We start from the raw sequence: 26,517 nt of genomic DNA, 5'->3' as shown, positions 1-26,517 counted from the left end.
ATGTGAATACTGAGAATTGGTCTGTGAGAGAAAAATAAGCAAATAGGAGGAAAGCCATTTTGGCTTTTCTGTTGTCTACATCCACAAGACAAACGGATCATGAATTCAACAATGTATTTCATGCTGTAAAGTCCATAAGCAGAAAGGAGGATCAGATGGGTTGAAATGTATGTGTTATTTGGGTAAACATAAAAGAGATGCCTTTAAACATAATATAGTCACAGTGGCATGGGTTTAAATTCTTTGTTGTCGTGAAAGGTTTATTTATGTATATTGCTTCAGGTCTGGTGATGCCTTTGATTTGGACTGTGATAATTTATTTTTTTTTTTTGATATCTTTTTTACTACCCAGGTAATCATTCTTAGTTTTTCTGTGGCAGGTTGAAGTTTTTTTATATCTCCAGCACAGCCATACTTCCAGGCCATACTGGTCCTGGTTTGCCAAGAAAAAAAAAGAAAAAAAACACTATGGAAAACCTAATCAGAGAGATCAGAGAACTGAAACTAAGAATGAACCAGAAACAGAGGCATTAAAAGGCTTTCAAACTATGGTTTCCCGGAGATTTTCTCTGGGCCTTTGTGCACATTGAAAGTTCTAGCTGCAGTCCTGACAGTAATAACTTCTAGTTCAGTTTCCTGCAACGTCTTGCCAGAAATACTTGCCTGCTTCTATTTCTAGACTTATAACCCCACGTCTGCAATTGAATTTCCCTCAGGCTCATGACCCCATGTCTTACATGAGGTCACAACACTTCATTTGGGAGGGTCACTGTTCCTATCTGAACAAGAACAGAGAAAGGTTGCTCTCAATTTTGGTGAATCTTTTTTCCCAGAATGCTACACCTCCAGCACTATTTATATGTTACTTAATTATCTCTATTGTACTACTCAAAGCTGAAGCTCACCTTACCTGTTTAAGCTGTTATGCAGCAAGACTATAAGAGCTGGAAGAAGAGCAGAAATCTCTGAGCTCCCTGTGCAGTGTGTTGTCCACTGGACCATGAGCAGTAGTTGGCAGAAATAACTAACAGTGTTCAGCTTTCTGTTGGTGAAGGTTTATTAAAAATTCTAATGATTTGTGGTTTTGTCTCAGGTTATTTATCTTATTTTCTCCCTCTCTCTGAATGCTGGAAGGAGGTAGTCAGCATCAATACACCCCAGACAATTCAGTTGATTGCTTTTTTCATAATAATGTTGGAGAACAGAGTTGTGCAATTTTCAGTAGGCGACAGAATAGACAGAAGAAAAAGTGAGTACTTTAAATAGAATCACAACAATGCTGCTTGTAAAATGTTCTTCATTAACCCTTAATAAACAGCCCATGTTTAACTGTTGGTGTAAATTTATTCATTTAAGTTAACAGTTTTCTATCCCTAGATTTTGTCACATGGATAATCCTGTCCTCCCTCATTCTGCGTTTCCCTTTCTTAATAAGACTATGGTGATTTGTTCCTTGAACTGTGTCTGTTTCTTATTTCTCAAAGATGTCTTTGTTTTTACCTTCACTCACAAGTACATTCTTTTCTATATGTTTTCTTCTCTTCTTTCTTCTTCTATTTTTATTTCTGTAGCATATTCTATACCTATTCAGAAGAGTATTAAAACTACTTATAAGCCTTAAAAAGATATCCTTTTAAAACAGTCATATAATGGTAGAATCACAGAATGGTTTGATTTGGAAGGGACCTTAAAGATCATCTTGTTCCCACCACCCCACCATGGGCAGAGGCACCTTTCACTAGACCAGGTTGCTCAGAGCCCCATCCAAGAACATCCAAGATGCCCCGTCCTTGAACATCTTCAGGAATGGGGCATCCACAATTTCTCTGGGCAACCTATACCAGTCCACTGTATTTTACTGAGGTAGGAGAGATACTCCTGTATTTCTTACAAATCTGCTTCCTAAATTCACCACTTTTACACGTTCCACAGCCGTCTTAGGTCACCCACTGCCTAATTAATGCTAGCTTAAAACAAATTTTCTTAATGTCATATTTAAGTCTCCCTTTAAGTCTCTACTTGTTATCACTGAAATCCATCTCTTCTCAATATCTCAGTGGGAAATAGAAACTAAATAACCATACTTGCTTATTTAAGCTAGAAACCTCTCTCTATCCCCAAGGCCAATGGGTGCTGCACAGATTACACATGCATGGCCAGAACTCTCTTACTTACAAAGTGAACTCCTCCAAATAGGCCAGTGGACAAGGTCCCTGGTTCATGCACTAAACCAAATGCTGTCTGCAACCACACAGGAACTTGAGTCAGTGAAACTGTACCATGCACAAGGCTAAAACACTGTGGAGAGCTCAGTGCCAGTGTTCAGCCTGTGCTCCAGTCCTGTCTAGTTTTCTTATATAGGTGTCCCAAGAAAGATCAGTAAAAACAGGTCTGCTCCAGGAAGGAGTCAGAGCTGTGAGCTGAGACCACCACAGCAGAGGCAGCATCGTCACTGACCAGGCAGAGTCTGAGCAGGGCTAGGTTTGTGACAGCGATATGGCCAGGGCCCATGGCAGAGCAGGGGAACGGGGACATAGGAGGCCTGCAGACACACCTAGCTCTGAATTAGAATTACCCTAGCAAATAGGTGAAGATGCTGCAGGGAATTCACATCTTTTACCTCTTACCCAGGTTAGGGAAGTGGTAAAAGTGTGAAAACCAGAAAGTGGGAGATGTTGTACTGTTTCTTGTGCACATGTGTATTTGCTATATTTGCCTTGTATCCTGACCAGTCAGACTTGGTGTGCTTTAGGTTACTTATTATTTTTGCCAAAGCACAACTGCTGTATTTGCAGTGCTGCTTTACTGAAATTGGGCTAAGTTGACTCCTTTAGGGGAGTCATTATTCCTCTTACCATGAAAAAAATCTCCCATGACTGTCTTGGGATTTTAACTAATATTCAGTGTGTGACAATGAAATTCGCCCTTCCTTTACCAATAATTTTCCCCAGATTTTGAAATCATTGCCATTATTTCAAGAAACATATAAACACAAATAATAATAAAACCTGCATACAATTTCCTTCTTGATTTTCATCCGCCTTCTTGGGTGGCAATCAAACTTTCTATGGAAGTCTTCTTGCTTTGAAATTCTGTTCATAATTATTTCCCACTCCTACACAACACTTGCATGTCTTTGTGAAGTTTCCCTAGTTTATACCCCCATCCCCCTCTTCAAACCCTTAGCATTCCTTTCGGTGCCTTGTATTTTTTTATTATCCAAATACTAGTCACCTACAAAAAGTTAAAAGAGAATTGGTTCTATTACTTTCAAAATTCTCAGTAGTATAATTATTGTCCAGTAAGTGTAATTTAACATCACTAATCTCAATCTTTTGCCATTGTATCAAGTTCATGAGAAAAAGCCAAGATGCAGTAAACAGACTGTACGCACAGTCTGGAAGAAGCTTCAAAAATATCACAGTTTTGTTTGTTCATATCATGACTAGAATTTGTAATTTGCCAGAAAATTTCTTAAATATTCACTGGACAGAGGGTGAGGACACTATTTTGGTGATTCATTGGTGTTACGTGCTTGCAATGAAATTTATCCTAGAAATCTCTCAAGTTGGATCACTACTGAAGCTGACTCTAAGGCTCAGACACCCCAGCCTTCTTTCACACTTATGAGAAGGGCAAAGATCAGGCCCTATGCCCTACATTATTCTCTCAGAACTCTTCACTACTTTTTGTTATACTCATTAATGTCATTACTGGTTCTTTTCACACAGTAGCTACTTAAAATTCTCTCTAAATAAGCTTTCTTTAAAACTATGTCAAATCCAAGTGCATAAAAGTACCACAGTGAATTAAAATGATGGGGTTTTGACTAGAAGCATGGCAGGCCATGTGTGACAAGAGATAGTACAATAGCAATCAAGGTCTGTTTAGATCACTGCTCTTCCAATCTAAATACAGTGTATTCTTATGTGCTATGTACATCCTGTTAGGTTATATGATAAAGCCCATCTACACACCCACAAAGGAGTTCAGAGAGACAATGACTGGAGGGAGACTCTGACACTGCCCTGACAGGTTACTTCCTGGCCCATCACAGTGGCCATTAGCCCATCACAGGGGCCATTAGCCTATCAAATGCACATCTGCACAAGCCCAGAGGAGCACAGGGACACAATGGCAGACAGGAATCCGAATCAGAGACTCCCAAGGAATACCCACCCTGTCTGGACTGTTCCCAAGGTTGTTCCAGCAGAGCCGTCAGCCCCAGTGCCAAAGCATGAAATCCACAGGTCACTGGCAGAAGCTCTCTCTATATCACCTTTTGGATTATGAGGAGTTATGGTTGCCTAGGGGTGGGACATATAGGATGCAGGAAAAAGAGGTTCTGGATCATACTTATTATGGGATGTTTAGGGGAAGAACCAAAGGCAGGACAAGGAAAGGGCTTAGGTGATTTTGGAAGGAAAGAATCAAAGTGGAGAAAGAAAGGTGAGAGGATGGAAAAGGTCAAGCAGGTGTAAATAGTTTCCTGGTCAGTGTGCTTGTCTGACCACACATCTGAAGAGAGCATCTTATTGCATTCCTTTCAGCCTTTTCCCTGAGTGGGGACTCCATGCTGTGTGTACACCTGTGTGCATGGGGGTCTTGCTCCAACAGCCAGTTAGACCACAAGTTGGACATCCTGTGTGTCCTAGTGGCAACAAGTAGAAACAGCCCAAGTCTGAAAGCACTAGCAAAGATCAAGCTTGGCTAGTTACTGAGTAACCTTGGAGCCAGGGGGTAGAGTGAGTCTCTAAGTGAGAGTGCCTGTGTTTCTCAAGGAGAGAGAGCACAGATATGTCAGCTATGGGATCTGGGAAGTCCTGAATCACTCTGTCTGTGTGACACTCTATCAGCAACTGGAGAAGGGCTACGGGCTTGTTGAGACTGCCATTCAGAGGTCAGTTGCTGGACAGACAAAATGTCTGAGTCCAGCTGCTTTAGGGATCCTGCACAAATATCGTACGTACATATACGTACATATACATACATATTTTCATCAGTGGGCTTCCATCCTGCCCAGCCAGAGAGGGGAGCAGGATGAGGTTGTTGGTGTTATCTCAGTTTGCATTGATGCTCAGAGCATGTGTGTCTGATCAGTGTGGCTGATCGCGTGTATATATACATATGTTTATATGCATATATGATGTGTGAATATCTATGAAGAAATGGCCCCAAATTGCTCCAGGGGAGGTTTAGATTGAATATTAGGAAAAATCCCTTTTCACCAAAAGTGCTGTCAAGCATTGGAACAGGCTATCCTAGGAAGAAGTGGAGTCACTATCTCTGGAGAGATTTGAACGACGTGTGGATATGGCGCTTGGGGTCACAGTTTAGTGCTGGACTTGGCAGTGCTGGGTTAATGTTTAAACTTGATGATCTTAAAGGTCTTTTCCAATATGAAAAATTCTATAATTCTATATTTCTATATATGTGTGTATATATTTATATGTGCATGAAAACATGTGGACATAGTACATATACATTTATATAGTATATATACATTAATATAGTATATATGCATTCATATAGTATATATACATGCTTTGTGTGCATGTATGTGCTGGGTTTAGATCTTCCTTCTCACTACTGGTTGCACCTGGGTACATGGAGCAGCAGCACTCTCACTTGGACAGAAACACACACACACACACACACACACACACACACCCCACACGCATATAGATATATGTAGCTATCATTGTATATACTGATACTTTCTATCTGTGCAGGAACGTAAGGTTTGGAGACGCTCATATAGAATCAATTCTCCCTGGAATGAGCTGGTAATACTGTTGTGTTCGGTGATATCTTCATACCAGATGAGGTTGAGGGACTGAGAGTTAGGATCATGGTTATAACCCAGCCTCATAAATTCTTGTTTGAAACATTATGTCAGTCTCTTACTACAGTAACAGAAAGAGCTGAACAAGGAAGCAACCTTCATCCTTGTTTTTGCATAACATTTTAGGGTTTACTCTTTTTCTTTTGATAGCCACATTGTGTTTTTTGCCATGTTTCTGCAACCACAAGAGCTGGAATATATGCATATTTTAATGTAGACTGAGCTTCTTCCATAATCTCATAACTCCAGAAGGATTTAACATAATTCTCAGTGATTATTTCCAGTGCCTGTCTTTGCAGGTGGTCATTGATTTCCTGAGCTTCAGCAGAGTGAAATTGATGTCTAGCCTACACTAGTAAAAGGTTTACTGGAATAGATATATCTCTCAGTACAGCTAATACTGGCAAGCACTCTATTATGGATGCAGTTCTATTGTGGAGGAGAAAAGTAAAAGGTTTCATCCAATTTTTTTCCCTGGGAACTGCAGCACTGCTAGGCTTTTTGCTAGCATAGAGATGTTATTGAAAATTTCACCCCTAAATGATATCAGTAAGTTTTAGTCATAAATCTGGCTTGATTTTTCTCAGTCACTCTGTTCCCCATGTGGAGCTGAAAAAACAGCAATGAGAGCTGACAAGCTGGCTTTAAATCTGCAGAAAGGCAGCAGTGTTCTTTGGTTCCAGTCAGAAAAGACAGGCAGAACAGGGATTCACCCTTGGCCTGGGTGTGGAAAGCTTTCTCCAAATGCTTGCCACCAGACTCCGTCATTTTTAGCTGAAATTTATGGCTTATATAACTTTGGAAATTGGGCAAATCCTCAGATATCTGTTTTTGTCTAAGTGAGACACCACTGTGACAGGTAACACAACAAGGGCACAGTGGGTGATGTGAGACAGGAGGAAACACTGCTCAAGAGTGTATCTAAGGACCCGAGCCTCTTGCAGGAGGGGGTCCTGTCATCTGGCAGAAGGTACAGTAGCAGTGCAGCACTGTGACCTCTCCACCTCCCTGTTTCTACATAGAAAGCATCAAGAAGGTAAGAACTGCACAATCTCAGGATCTTGACCTGTTTTATTGGTGTACAGCATGCTAAAATGCAAATTTAATGTGCACTAACTATTTCTGACACACTCCCTGTGTGGACATTGGTAGAAAGAAGTGTCAATATGGTGGAGACAGGAGCTCTTGCAAAGTAAAATAGCTCATATTTAGTTTTGATTATTGATTCTAGTCCTTAACGTGCATTTGCCTATGATTGCTTCTGACTTGTTCAGCCAGAAATGACTGGTATAGCTAAGCCTGGTCGTAACGTTATATGTAATTTCTTCTTTTATGGTAGAAATCAAAAATTGTTATAGATATAAGGTGACATGAAAATGGCAAACACATAAGGTTTATCCTTACATAAACATTCAGGGCAAATCTGTCAGCAGAAATAATTAAAAATGCTGTGCAGAAGCCACATGGGGAGAGTTACTAAGGTTATTGTGTGGATTAAATGCCTCTTCTTTGTCTGAGCCATTCGATCTTTCTGTAGTGCAAAACAGTTACACAACAGGATAGTTGACAATTTGGGTCTCCATAAAATCTTGGGCTCACAGCTCATTGAATCTGTGGGGAAGAAAAGCCAGGGAAAGCATATTAGAGGGGCTGGCGTTGCTCCTGGATGCATAATCTACCTGAGCTAGCTTTGAAAGCCCTTGCTTGAGAACTGCTGGCAGGACATCTGTGACCACAGAGCACAGAGAATGCATTCACCACACTTGTACTGAATTTTCGTATCAAGTTGAAAGTCCACATTACAGAAGTTATGCTCAAAATTGCAAACAAGTTCTTACATACCTACACCAGTGATTTCCTGTCTCAGCTGCAGTCCTGGAGCGCTTGCAGGATGCTTGCTATCTTTCAGGTTACGGTCATGGTGCACTGGATTTTGTTTTGTTTCGAGTGTTCTTTTGTATGTGATTTTTTTGGTTTTTTGGTTTTGTTTTCTCAGCAGACATATATGTGGTGTTTTAAATACAGAATCTTGCGAAACTTACAAATTACAAAGTGACACTATGACCTAACTCATAACTACTGTCTCTTGAAAATCAAAAATCAGCCCGGAAAGTTGTAAATTCTTCATACACTTGTCACCATGCCAATAGTTCCTCAATATTTCTAATTTTGACCACTGAAGAACACAGTGTACATATAAACCATCAACTAAACACACTGTGTGACAGTTAAAGATGCAAATGTTATGCTTTTTTTGGAAGAACATTTGCTGTGATTTCTTTTTAACCAATATTTATGCATGGACCTAAGTTGGGAAAGTCACTGCATTATACTGTACTCAGACTTATTTTTTAATAAAAGATAGAAACAAAATTCTATAACACTACATCCATTAAGTGTCTAATGAAAAATCAATAGCAACTGGGTACCTTATTCCAAGAATTGCTTTTAGAAATTCTACCCACGGGATATTTGTGAGAGGCAGGTTTAGTGTCTTAATTCCCGCAAAGTCTGTGATTCCGGCTTGTTCCTACTCGTTTGGTATTCATTGCAATACCTTTAAAAAACTTAGTAAAGTGTACTCATAAAAATTTAGTAAAGTTTTATGTGCGTTACAATAAATACAAAACAAGAAGAGTCTATGGACTATCTCTCATATGTACAGTAAAGAGAGACCACCAAAAAGCTCTGATAGTCGGTTGTAAATAAATGGTATTCTTCAGGACACACGCTAAGCAGTATTATGTTTATTATAGTACTGTAATTCACTGGATATATGGATTTGATTCCCCTCTTATTTGCACTACAGTAAACCAAGAATTTACTTCATAAACACAGGTTGAGGGATTTACATGCATTTGAACTCCTGTGTGTGAGAAGAATCCTTTCCTCAATGTATACATGCATTTTCTGAAATTAAATAGATTTTTAAAAGAATAAAAGCAATTAAAGTTTCCATAAATAGAATTAATATCTTTACAATTCAAATCGTATAGCTATTAAATAAGACAAATTAAGTTTTAGGCCAGAATCGATTAAAAATACCCAAAATACCCCATATAAAGGCAACCTGATGTTCTTATCAACAAAGAAATATAACCTGAGATATTTTTGCCTTGCCCCATTAAAATATCTTTATACAGATTATTAACAGTAGAGTAATTTTTAGATATTTTGCTTTTGAGCAGTCAGTGATTAAGAGCAAGGTACCTATAGTTCTTTTTCTGTTAATTTTTAGGCCCTATCCAGAGTTTCCCTACATTATATAAAGTATTCTGTTGCTCTTGTACTTTTCCAGAACACTTCTTTGAATCTTCAAAGTAGATTTTGACTCAGTGCTCAGGAGAGTAAAATTGTTGCTCACAGGAATGTATATATAATCTTCAATTCATTTTGTCTACCAATTTATTATATTTCAGATATTCTCTGGGCAGGACAGATAATACGAAGACTTAAATAATAAATACAAATACAAAGAGCTAAAAATCCATGAAAAAAAATGCATACGGGACATTAAATCTATATGACAAAAAGCGATGTTATGTAAAGACAACATTTATACACGGGTGAGAACCATTTTGCAACGTACTTGAAACTTGAAAGGTTGGTGGTTTTTTTTTTGCTAAACCTACCAACTCCACAAAACCCATCAAGTTTAATTTAAAGTCTCAATTCTTAAAACTGCCATGGCTCAGTGACATCCCTGCAGCAGAAGCTGGGAGCAGTGCTGTTTACCACAGGAAAGGTCAGGGCAGGACCCCACAGCCAGATCTGGTCCCACCACCCCAGTGAGGGGCAGGGCAGGCAGAGAGCTGGGGGAGGACGTGGAGTGGGAACGTCCCCAGCCCCAGGCATCAGGCACCAACCTGGGGTCGGGGATGACAGTATGTATTGGTCAGTGAAGTATCCCATTGCCAACTGATAATCATTGGGAAGTGCTGCTGCCATTGCAAATACCTTAGAGGAGGGTCCTGTGAAACAGCTGTGTAATCTAAACCTCATCTAAGGTGAATTTTCAATGAGCTACCTTGAAAAGGTGTCAAAATATCATGTCTTTTAACATTCTCTGATCTGTTAAAAAGATACCTGAGCCAACCATAGATGGGCTGGCTTTACACAATGAAAGCAATCTAAAGAGTACTGAACTTAGTTGGGTTAAGAAATTGGATAAATTAGCTCATTATGAGCTTCCCAGTGTGCCAGGCATCAGTGTATGCACCTGAGATACTTTACACAGATCTAGCTCAACTACCTTAGCAGTCCACTGCAGTATGATATATCATTTGTTTGTTTAGCTTCAAGCATGTAGGAGGGTGTTTTTATACACTTAAAGTTCAGAAGGTGAATAAGTCTTTGCAGAGCATGGACTGCCACTGGGCGGGTGTCTCCCTTTCAGTACCCAGGACGTCAAAAGGGCAATTTTGTGAATTTGTATGTTTCAAGGCTTCTCTTCCATTCTTATTAAAAAAAAAAATAAATAAAATGAATTCTCTGTGGGCTTCATCTGAGTTTCATGATAAATTGCTGGTCATAAACTCAGAGCTGCTCAAGTTTTTTCCTGATTTTATTTTTGCTAAGAACTCTAAAGGAATTTTGCTGTACCAAGTTATTCAAATTTAGAACATAATAGAAGCATAAGCTCTTATCCAGCAGCAACCATATCTGCTTGCATTAAAATATCTAACACTATTTGCTCAATCTCCAATTTACATTTATCTACTCAAACACAAGAAAGGTCTGCAGGCAAAAAGAGAGAAAAGCATTCCACTGCTCTGACATGCAGAGCACACAGACAGAATAGAGTCCTTTTCCTGTAATGCTCTGCATTTGTCTACTAATGATTCTGACAAAACCAAATATAACCCAGCCCAAGACCTGAAAAGCTGATTTGAATAAATTTAAAGCAGGCATGGGGTGGATGCTTATTACTATTCATAGCTCCACTAGACATTGTTTTGCCTCTTTATGCTCCGTATTTAGAAGAACTAGGACTCAAACTAGGTATTTTTGCCATGAGTTTAAGAAGGCTATTTATGCTAACCAGAGTGATTGTCCCAAGAGTCTTGCACTGATGGTGCCATTTCCCCAGTGCCTTGTGCCACACAGCCCTAGATATGTCTTTATGACAGGGGAGGCTGATGGTTTCATACACAGAATTAGAGATGTTGCCAGCAGTTCGAGGGAGGTGATTCTTCCTCTATACTAAGCACAGGTGAGGCCACACCTGGAGAACTGTGTTCAGTTATGGGCTCCTCAGTACATGGACATACACGGAGCATCCAGCAAAGGACCACTGAGATCACGATGAGACCGAATCACCTCACATGTGAGGAAAGGCTGAGAGATCTGGGACTGTTCAGCTTGGAGAAGATAAGACTCAGTGGAATCTCACCAGTGTATATAAACAGGGGAAGAGAGTGTGCAAAGAAGATGTATGCATGCTCTTTTCAGTGGTGCATGTGACTAAATCAGGTGTAATGGACACAAATTGAAACACAGGAAGTTTCCTCTGAACTTCAGTATAAGTTGGCCCTCACAGACATTAAAAGTAAATCAACTTCTCACATCAAAATTGTTCCAGAACTCAGTATAAATTCTTGTATAAGCTTATCATTGTTAATAAATATAATTTACATGCAGGTGATTTAGTTTTTTCAGATGCATTCCATAACTGAAAGCACAGTATGTGAAACATAGTATGTTTCACCTTTTCCTCAGGTCCACAGAAAAAAATCAAGAATTAAACCTAAACTCTGGGATTGCTGTTCAGCACCACAGCTGTATTCTTACAACTTCCCTGCCAAAACCCTCTAGAAGCAGTTACATTCTGATTTTGGACTTGTCTTAATCACTGTTACATACTTTTTCTGCCCTGGTGACACAGTATGGAAAAATCCTCTTCTTTTCATTTTATGAAAGGTTAGTGGAAAGTTGTTCTGCTGTTAATTATGATTAATTGGGTTAATTGGCATCAGATCACATTGGTTCCTGATGTTACCACGATGTCATTTTATTAGGGAATTTTGAAGCACTGCTATTTGCAAGTCCCTATTTGCAATGTAAGGGTTAAAGACATTTCTATCCTCTGAGGGATTCAGAATAACTCATTAAAATTCAGTGGAAGGATGACCTCTGGTTTAAGGCTAAAAATCTGTTTTACTGTCTGATTGGGTTTTATATAAAGTTCCACATAATTCTAGTTAAACCACAATTTGTAATGCTATGGCAAATTATCATTCAATTAGACTTAACTCTCACTGAAATACCCATACATAGGAGATATTGGAGATTCATGAAGGAAGGTGCACAGGGTAAGGATCATGTTCTGTTTATAAACACATATGGACATTTCATTACAAATCAATATGATGTAAGTGATGTCTGAAAAAATTATTTTAATATAGTTAATTCCCAAAAGCCCTAGCTAGAAGTAAATGCTTGTCACTAAGCCAGGTTATATCAGCTTTATGAATATTGAGCATTGCCTTGGCTCCTGAAGGAGGAAAGAATAAAGTTTTTTCTTAGTTACCCAAGTAGGCCTACTTAATGAAAGGAAAGTACTCCTAAGCTGAATCTTAAGTACATTTTTAAAGGCCTTGAGTTATGATTCCTTGGGGTTATAACAGAACTCAGGTCTCATAGAGATCACCTTTGACTTCCATGTTTATACAGTTAATGCTAAAAGCATGACAATGGCTTTTTCTTTTCCTAGAAAATTCATGAGTAAAATATAAATATAAATTGACATCAACAGTTTGCTTAATGTCATGGTAATTAACCTCAATCCTCCTGGAAATTATGCTAAGGCACATGGAAAATGGCTTTATTAAGGGAAAATCATACTTGACAAATATGATGGCCTTCTACAACAGGGTTACGGTGTTGGTAGATTAGGGAAGAGCAACTGACATCATCTACCTGGACTTGTGCAAAGCATTTGCCACTCTCCAGCACAACACCCTTGTCTCCAAACTGAAGAGACTTGGATTTGACAGATGGACAACACAGTGAATAAAGAATTGGGTGGATGGTCACATCCAAAGAATTGTGGTCAACAGCTCAGTGTCCAAGTGTAGATCAATGACGAGTGTTGTCCTCAGGGGTCAGCATTGGGAATCGTGCAGTTTAATATCTTTGTCAGTGACATGGACAGTGGGATCAAGTGCACCCTTAGCAAGTTTGCCAATGACATCAAGTTGTGCGGTGCAGTTGACACACTGGAGGGAAGTGGAAGAGGGACCTGGATGGGCTGGAGAGTTGGGCACATGCAGACTCACGAAGAACAGTAAGGTCAAGTGCAAGGTCCTGCACCTGGGTCAGAGCAATCCCAAACACTAAAACAGGATGGGCAGAGAAAGGATTGAGAGAAGCCCTGAGGAGAGAGACTTGGGGATGTTGGTTGATGAGAAGCTCAGCATGAACAATGTGTACTAGTAACCCAGAAAGTCAACTATGTCTTGGGCTGCATCAAAAGTAGCATGACCAGCGGATCCAGGCAGGTGATTCTTCTTCTCTATTGCACTCTCATGAGAGTGTAATAGAGAAGTGCAATGGAGTGCTGCATCCAGCTCTGGCCCCTCCAACATAAGAATGACATGGACCTGCTGGAGCAAGTCCAGAGGAGTCCAGAAAGATGATCAGAGGGCTAGAGCACATCTCATGTGGAGACAAGATGAGAGAGCTGAGATTGTTCAGCCTGGAGAAGAGAAGGCTCTGAAGAAAACTTTTAGAAGCCATTGAGCACCTGAAAGGACTACAAGAGAGATGGAGAGCTAATTTTTACAATGGCACAGAATGATAGAATGAGGTGGAATGACTATTTTCAACCTTTTAAAAGAGCGTTGATTTAGATTGTATATAAGGAAGACATTGTTTGCTGGAGGGTGTTCAGGCCCTGCCACAGGTTGCCCAGAGAAGCTGTGGATGTCCCATGCCTGGATGTGTTCAAGGCCAGGTTGGATGGGGCTTTGAGCAACCCCTAGTGGAAGATGTCCCTGCTCATGGCGGCAGGGTGTTGGAGCTGGATGATCTTTAATATCCCTTCCAATACAAACTATTCTAGGATTCTATGATTTCTAATTCAGTTCAGTCATTTTGGGGATATATTATGTTTCCACCTTTATGGAAAATATCAGTTCTGTTTGGGTTTTTTTTATTTACTTTGTTCTGATGTATATGTGCACAACCCTTGGAGAAATTTTTAGGTTTATCATTTTCGAAATAAGGATGTGTTTATTAATTACGTTTTTTGAAATGGCTCCTCAGCTTTAGCTGAACTAGATGCTTTACAGGATAAAATAAAATGTCTTTACTTGTGTTAAATTCCAGCTTTTAGGCCCATCTTTAGAAGATGTTATCTGCTTAAAACTGGTTTCCTTTATCAATGAAAGGTTAATAATGTGTGCTGGCTTAAAATTGTATGGAAAGCAGTAAAAAAGGCTTAGTTAGGCCATCTTATCTCTCTGGTGTTCTATTGACTTCAGCTGATATTCTCTGTGGGATGAATGTAACAAGATAGTTTGTGTGTTTAAAATTAGGTCACGGTCTAAATTTTGGGTTGTCTTCCTTGAAGACATGACATTGCCATCTTCTAGCTGCAACTATTTTTTTCTAAGGAAAGTAAATTCTATGTTACTCTTACAGGGTATTTTATTTTAAAAGTAATTCCTGAAATGTCCAGCTCAGAGAGTTTTAACTATAATGTAATGGATATCACGGTACACAGAGTTATTAAGAAGGATAAAGATGGAGTTCTATTTACCAAATCCGGAAAAGATGTGACCAGAAACCTTGAAAAAAAACCACTCAAAGTTGTTCTGTATAAGAAGGACATTAAGACTAGTTATTTACTTCTGTATTACAATGTTGTATATTTCTGAAATTACTTTAGAGCTTTGTATGGAAGAAATTCCAAATGTGAATGTTGTAACATATTCACATGTAAAAATATTCAAGCAAGTGAGTCATGTTTGGTACGTGTGGAAACTGTGCAAGTTTTCCACTCCCTACAAAGTGCCCAGATCTGTATACAGAAGTTTAGTACACTTTTAGTCCCACTATTAGCCCATAGATTTTTCAGTAGGAAGGTAACATTTAGGAGAATTTGTCTGATCTCCTGCATATTGCAGACTGAAGACCTTCACCTACACATTTTAACGACTGTTTAAGAAAGATCACTGCTGATAAATCCTTTGAACTTTCTACCAGGTGTATAGGCATCAATAACTTGAAATTCTATCATCAAACTAAAAAAAGCTGATTATTAAACTTAAACTGAAGAAGTCAGCATCTCCACATCTGATAATGTTAATAGATCTGTCTACATCCTTTGTGTTCAAAATGACAAAAAATCATACAGACTGATAGCACTTGAAAACTGGTGATAACCACACACATGTGCCTACAGATGTCCAAACACTTCCTGCTGACACTAAAGTATCTTTAAACTAACTACAGCAGAGTTTTTACAAGTCTGTCATGACCATATATATATTCCTTGTGTAATTTAGATTAACACTAATTCAGTAGTTTCAGAGAGAATACAAAATTGATCAGAAATGGTTGGTACTTGCATTGTACTTAGAATATTAACCATCTGACTTCAGAATTTTCCTGAATAAAATGAAAAAATTTCTTTTTTCACTCACACACTTTTGTAGGTTATCTAGTAAAGCAACCACACAGAAATCTTTTCCTCACTGTAGGAAAATACTGATCTTTTATTACAATGTTTAAAGTAATATTTTCAAGCTTTCTGATACATCACCGTCCCAATTTAGATCATTTTCATTTTTGAAAATTGTCTAAGACAGTCTCTTTATTCAACTCAGATACCTTCAAAGGCTTCAACTCTCCACTACCTTAGCTGGAACATATTCCAAGCAGCATCCAATAAGTCATCTTTTCTCCTTCCTATAGGCTTCAGTCCCTATATATGTAGATAATATTTAAATTATTTTCCTAATGCAATCATATTTTTATCATAGACAGATCAAAATATGTAAATTTGTTTGCACAACTTAACCTACACACAGTTTATTTAAAAAAAAATAAAAACCAAACCGCTATTGGCATAAATGTAAGGTGAAAAATTGATGAGCATGTCAAAGAACTCAAGAAAATCTAATTTTTTATTAAAATTCATAATGCAGCATCACTTCCAATATACCCCAGCCTAAAGGACTAAAACTGAGCTTATTGTTAGCCCTACTTATGTTCTACTTTGGAGGCTCAGACTCCCTTGACATCAAGGCTTATATTTATAGGGGGACAGAGAGGTGGGGAAATGCCACTATATAAATGAACTCTTGCTTTACCAATTATATCTTAAGTTTGTTACAGGCAGTCTAAAAATCTTGTTGTGGGGTTTTTTTTACCAGTCATGGGTCAAAAAAATTCGTACGTTACTATTAAAACAAAAAATCTCTCTATGAGATATTGAAATATATACCAGACAGACAGGAAGAGAATGAGAATTCATTAATGCATCTAATGGAAAGAATGGGATGTTCACACTCCAAACTGGTTAGCTACTCTGGAAAAAACTAATGCAATGTGAGTTGCATTTGACTAGTTATAAAGAGTCATCCTAGCTAATCTCACTAAACTTCAGTTTTCCAGACCTATTTCTTGTCAAAATACCTATCAGTCAGCATACCTGACTAATAAAGGTGACTAAATGTAAGTGGTGACCTAAGTTATCTGAGTACAGCCCAGCCTCTATGTTAAGAATAAACAAAAAAGAATCTTAAAATAACAAATTAGTAGTGAAAATAGTATACAAAAATTATGATGGAACAATATGTTTATGTGCATAAGTCTAAAATGCTGAGGTGTTCTCTATTTTAGTACTTCTTCTATTGTAAATACAGCGTAAATAAAACTTTACTCGCTCAAATTTTGTACACCACACTCAGTTTTGCTGTACACAGAGGTACTGTTTTGCAGAGTTGGCTTTTCATGGTTAATTTTCTAAACTACTCTTTCTTCTTGGCATTATTATTATTAAAGCTTTTTGCTTCTGACAACTGTATTTCTTTAATCATAACTTTTAGAACATCAGCTTCTCAAGATAAAAAAAAGAATTTGGTCTATTTTTAATGTTCACATCTGGATGCACATGTCACACCACAATATGCTGTTCTGAAGTGTATGACACTTTCAGCACAAATATACATATTGTGTTTGTGTTAAAGCTACCCAAATTTACAGTCACCCATCCATCCATATACCTTACTTTTGTATGGCAGGGAGGGATTCTCTTACACTTAATTATTCTCATCCTACTGGGGGCAAATTTGGCTCCTACAGATTGATAGTGTTTGGTATGTCAGCTAAAAATGATGCTTGGGACCTAGGAGAAGGTGGATAGAAAAAGTGAAAGTAACTGTGATAATCAATTATATTAACTTTGCACTTTAAGCAACACCTATACTTTTGGATCTAATATTTTCTGCCTAAATCTTTTATTTGCATTTTTCAGGAGACATTGCAAAACAGCATTCTTTGTCAGATTTGAACAGCAATGGTTGACTCTGATATTTGTAGGGTTCATCCACGCAAACACCTCTCCAGGGAGAAATACTGTCATCCCTTCCCCTAGACTGATTGTTACAAGTTAAAGCTCCTGGGGAAATTTTGATTTATGTGGAAGGAAGGTTAAATACGAGTGGACTAGAATTAGGAGGATGCAGTGTGAAAATCACATCTTCTTGGTATCTCCTCTTTGAAGTGTTAAATATACTTGGATCTTAAAACAAGAAATGGCAGTGTTTTCTGGTATTACAATATTCCTAGTGCAGTTTATGATAAATCACCACTATTTTAGCTAACACTACTTGAATTTATAATCTTCAAAGTGCCCTTTTATATGAAGAATATGAAGGACAATCCAGAACTCCACCCACTTTTATTGTAATCTTAAAAATTTTAATTACATTTTGATTAGCTAGCTGGAAAGGAGAGTTAAATAATGAGCAATATGCAAAGATATATGCGTCTTTGCTCTCTGTTGTGTTTTTTTGTGGGATATTTTTGTATTTCTAAGAGAACAGCATATGCTGCACTGCATAAGGGACCTGAGCATATGATGCCCTTGAAATTAATCTCATGTATGAAGGAAACATTTATGGTTTTAGGTGAAAGGGCATGATATTATCTGTCTTCTAAATATTGTAAACAAAAAGCAAGAGAATGTCTGTTACTTCAAACGATTTTGCCCTCTGACGTTTCAAAATCTTTTGAACCCTCAGATAGATGTTAAAGGAACATTCTGAAAGTTCCTGACCGATACAATTGTTTCTCTGTCACCTTTTGCTATATTGTAAGCTTCATGCAACTTCATGGAGTTATACAGGATTTTTGTCATATGGCACCAGCATTTTATGAAAAATCAAAATATACCTAAACTCAGGTCATCATAAAAAATAATTACATTATAAAACTATTTAAAAAAAAGAAATGAAAATGCAACACACTGTGATATATCATGTTGTGACCTAAATGTTTGCTAGTTTTACCACTGTTTTCAAGAAGAGACACCAGAAATTAAATCTTCACTGGGTCAAGGCTATGCCAGTCTGTTCCCTTTCCTGTAAAATGAATAGTTTTAGAATTCCTAATCTTACCTTGACAGTCACTATTTTAGTGCTGAATATCCAAAACAATGACAGAAAATTTCTAAGAAGTATTACAGAGATAATGTTTCCTCACACAGTGAGACATGCTAAACTCTAGTGCTATTGTGATTAAATGAACATAATATCCTGTATAGTCTGTGATCTTATCTCTCTTCAGTTTTCTAGTGGCAAAGATGTATTTTTGATCCTGTGTTTTAAATCTGATTCCTAAGCACTTTTGTTCTCCATTTCACAGTGTCAAGGAGCAAGCTCCCACTTCAGTATGTCACAGCATATCCCATTAAAGTACATAAAAGACTTAAACTGCAAAATTCAGACACAAACCCAGCTCTCAAAACACCTCAGATTTCATTCACAGTTGTAAAAAAATATTAAATGTCTAAGGAAATAAAATTCACAGCTGGATCCAGGTTCTGATCCAAAAAATTGCCTTCTCTTTCCCCATTCACCCAAAGTCAATGCACTTTTCTGTGCAAATATTTCTCTCCATTACCTTCTCTGTAACAGCATGCTGGGCTGAAGGTCCTTCCACATTCCAATATGTGTACAATCTATTCAATTTTACTGTGTCTACAAAAGTAATGAACTCACTGTTATTTTTATTCTATCATTTAAGTCATTAATGAAAATGTCAAATAAAACCTCTGAACCTATGACAGAGTCTTTGTAACTTTATTCTATTTATCAGATCAGTTTGACAAATGAAAGACTGGAAAAAATTGTGTAAATATGGGAGAGGATTCTACCATTATTGTACCACTGTTGTTGTATTTATACCCTCATATTATGTAGACTACGTTTTTCTAGCCCATTTATGAGAATGTCATTGCATACAATGCCAGAAGTGCCTCTGAAGTTAAAGCTTTTGCAGACTACTCTGTGGCAATCCACTAGGCTAATTGTCGTGTTGCAAGAGGAAATTAAGTTAATGTAACTTTTTTTTATTTGTGGTTTGTTTTTTTTACTCAACAACACTTGATTATTATCTAGGTGTTTGATTATATATTCCATTTGTTTTATTCAAGGGCTAAACTGAAGTAAACTGGTCTGTAAATCTCTAGATTTTTCTTTTGTATCCTTTTGAAGACAGATTTGTCAGTACATTCTGCAAAAGTCATATTATCTTTCAAGCATTTTTAAACAGAGTAAAATTTCTCAGTAGATATGCAAGAAAAGGTCAGACAAGTTATGTACAATTATTATTGGCACTAGTAGCAGTAGAAGTAGTAGCAGGACTAGTAGAAAAAGCAGTAGTAGTAATAGTAATATGAAATGTGGACCAAACTTAAAATAGGAAATGATAGTGAAGGTACCTTCCCCATCATCTGCCAAGAGTGCTGAGATCTGTGTTAAATTACTTTGACATTTGCTTTGAATGAAAGCAAGATGAAAAACAATATTCTGAGAACAACAAAATTTTATATGCTAATTTCTTTTTCTGAAGTGGTCATGCTTTGATTTTTATTTTTTTTTTTAATATATGTTATTTTCCATCATTATCATAAAGAAGTTAAATATTAAAATTTAGTGTTTTAATAGACAGTGCACTCCTAAAGTGTTTTGTAAAATACTAACCTTAGTTCTAAGTTTCAAAGAAATAAAAGAAACTAAATTTTGAGATCACCAAATGCCAGCTAAAAAGTTTATTCCTTTTTTGTATTCAGTTCTACTTTCCTCTTAGCAAAAGCAGTTTCAGGCAGTCTTCAAGCATCAGTGTTATTGCTATTAAACTTAGAGAAAGAAAAGTGTTCGAAAGTTGTCATCAGATCTAGATAACAGAGCTAAGTTAAGAAAAACAGCTAGTACACCTGAGATATTGCAGTTTGTTTGATCTGTCGAAGACTGCTCATAGTTGACTAAAAGCAAGTCAGAGTTGATACAGAGGCTCAAGATCTCTCTCTGGAATTTTACCCATCTTGTCTTGAACTTGCAATCAAACAGAAACTACTTTTTTTCTCGCAGGAAGCTAAAACTTAATGTTTTCGGGTTTACACTGTTATAGGGATACTTGATTACAGGAATGTTTGGCTGGTGGCCAAGAGAAACTGAAGACAAAAGGAGAGGAAAAGCGACAAATTATTGAAGTGTTGAGTTAGGGTATGTAAAAAAGTATTATTTTTGGCATGCAAAGAGCAAACATAAAGACATAAGAAAGATTCCCTCTGAAATATAATTGCCTGTATCTGAGTAAATGAAAGGGTTTGTGATATCTAATAGCTGATGACACGACTTTAAACAGCTATGCTTTCAAAGAGAAAAACAGGAACACCAGCCTGAAGAATTGCATTCATCAGCAATAAGAGGACAATGAAGCACAGAAGAAAACAGAAAGACCAAAACAGAAACTTGATTATGATTCAATGTTTGCTTCGGTTTGCCTTTATGCCTTCCTTGGGTCTTCTCTCCTCCATCTTCTCCCTACTTCAGTCTTTCATATCTAGAAATGCCCTCCATAACCGAATAGCAAAAGTGAAGGCGTAATTCAGATATAAATTTTATAGGAAACAACCTGGTGCAAATGGGATAAAGTATTAATTGAAATTAAATCACTTGCTGGCTTTTTGGGCTGTGTTTGCAATTAGAAGCCTCCCTGTGCCAGCTCAGAGGCAGACTAAGGTCCAGATTACCTTGCTTTGCTATATGTACTCTTAGGAGAGGATGAGTGGAAGGGGCTCTGCCCAGCTCTTCCCACATGGTTAAACAGAAAAAAAATATGAAAAAAAATCCAAAAGGCCAGGGTCATTCAGAAACTGAATTTCCTGTCTTCCTCTTTCCATGTTCTTTCTCTCATTGTGTCGAACTTGGTCAGACAGGCCTCCTGAAGAGCAGAATCTTCAGGAAATGTGACAAAGGGCTTGAAGATATGTCCAGAAGAAGAACAGTTTCTGACTGTGGGACAGCAGGTTCTGAATGAACAGCAGGGCTCAACCTACATGAACTGACCACTGTCCTCAGTGATGAGTGGAAATGGAATAAATCCTGGCCCAAAAACATTGAAAAAAAGAGTGGAACAGCTTTTATTTTCGTTAAAAACCTAAGGACCAATTAAATCAATAAACAATTGAAAAGATTAATCTGAAAGTTTATTGTTAGTTTCAGGAATCAATATAAAACTGAAATGTAAAGAGTTGGTTATGCTTCCTTAAAATATTCTTCCATGAGCCTCTTGTGTGGTAGGACTGGTATTTCAGAAGAAGCTGAGTTGCTAATCATTTTTAGTTCTGAAGAAATAATTATGTGTTATTATTTTTGTAGTCTTTGGGGGAAGAAGGAGTTAGAAACAAGGTCATGAGCATTGCTTGCTCCCTTCTGATTTATGTTTCACCTGAATATACATAGAAGAGACTGAAAATTCACTGGAAATGCAATGTATAACAATGGATAGTTCATTGCTCTTACAGTCCCAATTCTGAGTAATTTCTTGGTTTTCCATTCATGTGCTCCCAAAAGTCATTCACCTCTCCTGTCTGTTTGGATTATACTCCCAGACAGGGACTGACTTGCACCATGCATTTGTGAAGTGTCCAGCACAATAGGTCTCCAGGTTGTATCGTAGTCCAAATAATGAACTATTAACTTGTTCCCCTATTATATGTTCCCCAAAATTTTGCATTCTTAACCAAACCTATGGATGACGTGGGTGTGTCTGCTGGTTACTTCCCTTTAAATTGTCCTTTGACTGAATCTCATGCACTTAAAAAGAACCAGTTTGGATATGTGTTCCTTTCCATCCTCCATTTCAGGTTTTCTCGTCTTCTATCTCTGTATGAATGTCATTAATACAGAGAAGCAAAAGGGAGTTTATAATGAGGGAATACTGGTTTTTTCTGTTCTTATGAATGACTTCAATTGGCATTAATGAACGTTATATGTGTGAATTGAGAGAACAGACATAACAGTATTTGAAGTAAATGACATGTAAAGTTACTTATCCCATGAAAGCAAAGAGGTAGAATATATTTTATTATGGATTATACCTCTGATTAATACCATACAATACAACTAGATATTTAAAGAAACATTCATTCTGTACTAACCCAGATGACATACTATATAGACTTTAAGACTGCAGAGCTAACAAGCTGATCAGGAAAATTTGAACTTGAATATTTTTTGCCACTGTGGGAGACTTTCAAATGCTTTATTTTACTTTTACTAATAAACAGAAGCTCAGAAACTCAGTTTTTAATACTATTATCTCCACAATTGCAGAAAGCAACGAAACAAAGATAAAAGAGGGATTTTTTTCTTTATTTATCATCATCAAGAATACTGTAGAATTTTTAAGAAATGCTTGGGTTTTTTTCTGGGACAGTGAGTAAAATTACAAGCAAACTCTTTTCCAACTGGCACATTATGTGACAATTGCTTAAAGCAAATATGAAACACTTTTTTAGATCATGACACAGAGCTCAAGTGGAAGTTGTCAGTCTTAATAAAGCAGAATGGTCCTAGGGAAGAAATTCTGTGTTTCTGTTTCCAATGGCGCATCTATTTGTAGCACAAACTTTCTTCAACAGATACCATTTTGCCTGTAACACTTGCAATGACTTTTGTGTGCTTGAGTTGAATGTCTTAATTTTGATCTGACTCCCTTTATGTAGCAATAAGTCAACTTACATAATCACAACTCCTTGTAACATATAAAATAACCACCTTGCTTTTCCCTCCTTCCTTACTTTTTAGAAAATGGCTGTATTTTTATGAGTTCACTCTCACAGTGAGCAGGGATCCATAAGCTTTGGAACATAAGATGGTTCTGTAATAACAGCTATTTCTAAACCATTATAGTAATTAATCACAGAAGGAGCTACTGGGAAAAAAATCTATAATTTTGAACATATAATTGAATTTTTATTGCTTTTAAACTGAAGTGTTTAGACCTTGAGAAAATCAGCTCAGCAGGGAAAAAAACCCTTCCTCTTTGCCTCTCTTTCCTTCTGTGTTTTAGACAAAGCTTGACAGAGCTCACAAACTATATGAGAGCTGATTTAATAGCTCTTTATTTTAGTCTACCTCATAAATAAGAAGGAAAGGTCACTTACAAATTATTTTCTTAGCAAAATTCACTGGAGGTGGGTTGGGATACAAAGTGAAGTCTTTCACATCCAAAGCTAACACTGGTCCCTTGCCGAGGAAGAAATCCATGTACTCAGAGGAAACAAGTGTTCCTGAGTTGGCAGTTGTGTTCATTGGCTTTCACTGAGGATTAAGGATGAAGCTGGGAGAAGTGTAGATAAGTTTCAGCAGGAAAATTTGACCCAACCAGAAAAAAGTGATAAGAAAAGCCCTTCAGGTCTATTAAAACATTATATTTGATGACTAACAACTTCAGAGTATTTTTATAACCGATCATTTTTATTTCTTCTTGTAAAAAGTACTTGTAATAAAAAATCTGATATTGATCTGGTTCTCAATCCACATCACCCTCTACTTATTCAGTCTGTGACTGCTTTGTCCAGGACAGCCACCATCCATCACACGGATGTCCATCCCTTACCTCCACTGAGACAGCAGACTGAAGGACCTGGCCACACAATGTCCCTCAGACACTGGCATGATGTCCCCAGGCTTATCTCTGTTGAGCCTGTTTTCATCACGTTCCCCCTTGAAATCTAGTTTAAAGCTCTGGTACAAAAAGAAGAAAATATTTTCCTGGTATTTGTAACAGTAATTTTAGCAAATTCTGATCTTAATTGCATAAAATTTTTAATATTTTTTCAACTAGATGAATGCTACAGATAGTCATACATTGCATTCTTAATTTCACCTACAGCAGTCAAACATGAATTATCATTTCTGGCAGAAATTTTTAAGCCTGTCTTGTTGGTCACATTGAGTCAATTGAGTTGGTCGCATTGAGTTTACCTGCAAAGATGCCGGTAAATGTCCCTAAAGATTTTCTTCACCAATTAGCCTAATGTGTCTTCTTTCCTAGGTCAGTGTTATGGAGGATATTTCACAGAGTACAGCTCCTGCAAAGTTGTGGGAAACAGCTGTTTTGTGACCTTAGCTATGACTGTGTTAGTTGATGGATTACTTTCAAGTGCTGTCAAAAGATGGTGGATAAATTCTTTACTGGCTGTTGTCACACAGAAGCAGAAATCATGAGAAGGTTGTTTATCGTATTTGCCTTTAATACCCACCTTAATGCCCCTTTTAGGTTTGAATTTAAGACTGAGGTTAAGTTTACAGCGCACCAGTCGATGGTCTGTTTGGCATTCTGCACTGGGCATCATGCGGGTGTGATGGACATTGCGAACATCTCTCTGTCACACCAAGACATAATCTATGAGGTGCCAATGCTTAGATCTAGGATGCATCCAGGTTGTCTTCAGACTATTTTTCTGTTGAAAGATAATATTAGTGATGGTGAGCTGTTGCTCCGCACAGAATTCTAGCAGAAGGTGACCATTATCTTTACAGTTTCCAACTGCAAACCATTCTTGCCTAATACTCCTTTCCAGGTTTCAAAGTTCTTTCCTACTCTGGTGTTGAAATCACCAAGGATAATGATCTTATCATCTGCAGGAACCTTTTGGGTAAGGCGGTGTAGGTCAGCGTAAAATTTATCTTTTCAGCACTCCATGCTAAATTTCACAAGTTTGTGGTGTGCTGTTGGGAACTAGGCGAACTACCATCAGACCTTCATGATGCAATCATCACTTTGTATAAGAAAGGAGTTAAATCAGACTGTTCAAATTACCGCGGTATTACTCTGCTCTCCATTGCTGGCAAAATCCTGGCAAGAATACTTTCGAACAGACTAATACCCGCTATAACAGAAGGAATTCTACCTGAAAGCCAATGTGGTTTCAGAGCCAACAGGAGTACCACAGACATGGTATTTTTTCTCAGACAACTGCAAGAGAAGTGTAGGGAACAGAATAAAGGTCTCTATGCACCCTTTGTTGATCTCACCAAGGTTTTTGATACTGTGAGCAGAAAAGGTCTATGGCAGATTTTGGAACATTTAGGATGTCCCTCCAAGTTCCTTAAAATGATCATCTCACTCCATGTGGATCAGTGTGGCCAAGTCAGACATGGTGATGCACTTTCTGAGCCCTTTCTAATAACCAATGGTGTGAAACAAGGCTGCGTTCTTGCACCAACTCTATTCACAGTCTTTTTCAGCATGATGCTCCAAAGGGCCATGGCAGACCTCGATGATCAGGATGGTATCTACATTTGATATTGTACTGATGGAAGCCTATTCAACCTAAGGCAACTGAAGGCCCACACCAAGACCTTAAATCATCTTGTCTGGGAGCTGCTCTATGCTGATGATGCCGCTCTTGTTGCCCACACAGAAGCAGCTCTGCAGCGTTTAACATCCTGCTTTCCAGATGCTGCTGAGCTCTTTGGGCTGGAAGTCAGCTTAAAGAATACAGAAGTTCTCTATCAACCTGCACCTCAGGAAGTCTTCCATTATCCCCATATCACCATTGGCCAATCAGAGCTCAAATCAGTCCAGTAGTTTAATTACCTAGATAGCCTCATCTCCTCAGATGGTAAGATGGACGGAGAGATAGACAACAGGTTAGCAAAGGCATATAGTGCTTTTGGAAAACTCCATAAAAGAGTATGACGTAATATATCATCATCATGGCCAGTCTTCGCGAACGAAGATTTAGGAAAGGTCTCTACCCACATTTGTTGCAAGCGCGCTGATGATATAGGGCTTTGCAAATGTGGGTAAGGCCTTCGAGCCTGCATAATGGATTTTTTAGGTGAGACACAGTGTGCACTGAACTGAGCCCACCCTTTCATCCTAAGGTTCATCCACCGGGGCCGAGTGAGCTTGGACAGTGGCAGCGAGGTCCTCAGGACGTAGGTTTGTTTAGAATGACCTTCTCTTAGATGCATGGCCTTACAGGCCTGAACAAGCGCCATCTGCCCAAGTTTGGAGTTGTCCTTCTCTTCTGTGTGTTCCAGGGCTCCCCTCTCATCTCCTACAGTGGCACTGTCCGCACAGGTGAAGCTCCCATTCTCTCGTTCCTTTCCGCGCCCGGGGCCAGGCCCCAGTATAATAAA

Source organism: Manacus vitellinus, unplaced genomic scaffold (assembly GCF_001715985.3).
Source record: "Manacus vitellinus isolate BGI_N305 unplaced genomic scaffold, ASM171598v3 scaffold_11_pilon, whole genome shotgun sequence".
Classification (NCBI taxonomy): Eukaryota; Metazoa; Chordata; class Aves; order Passeriformes; family Pipridae; genus Manacus; species Manacus vitellinus.
Note: the sequence above shows the minus strand (reverse complement) of the source record.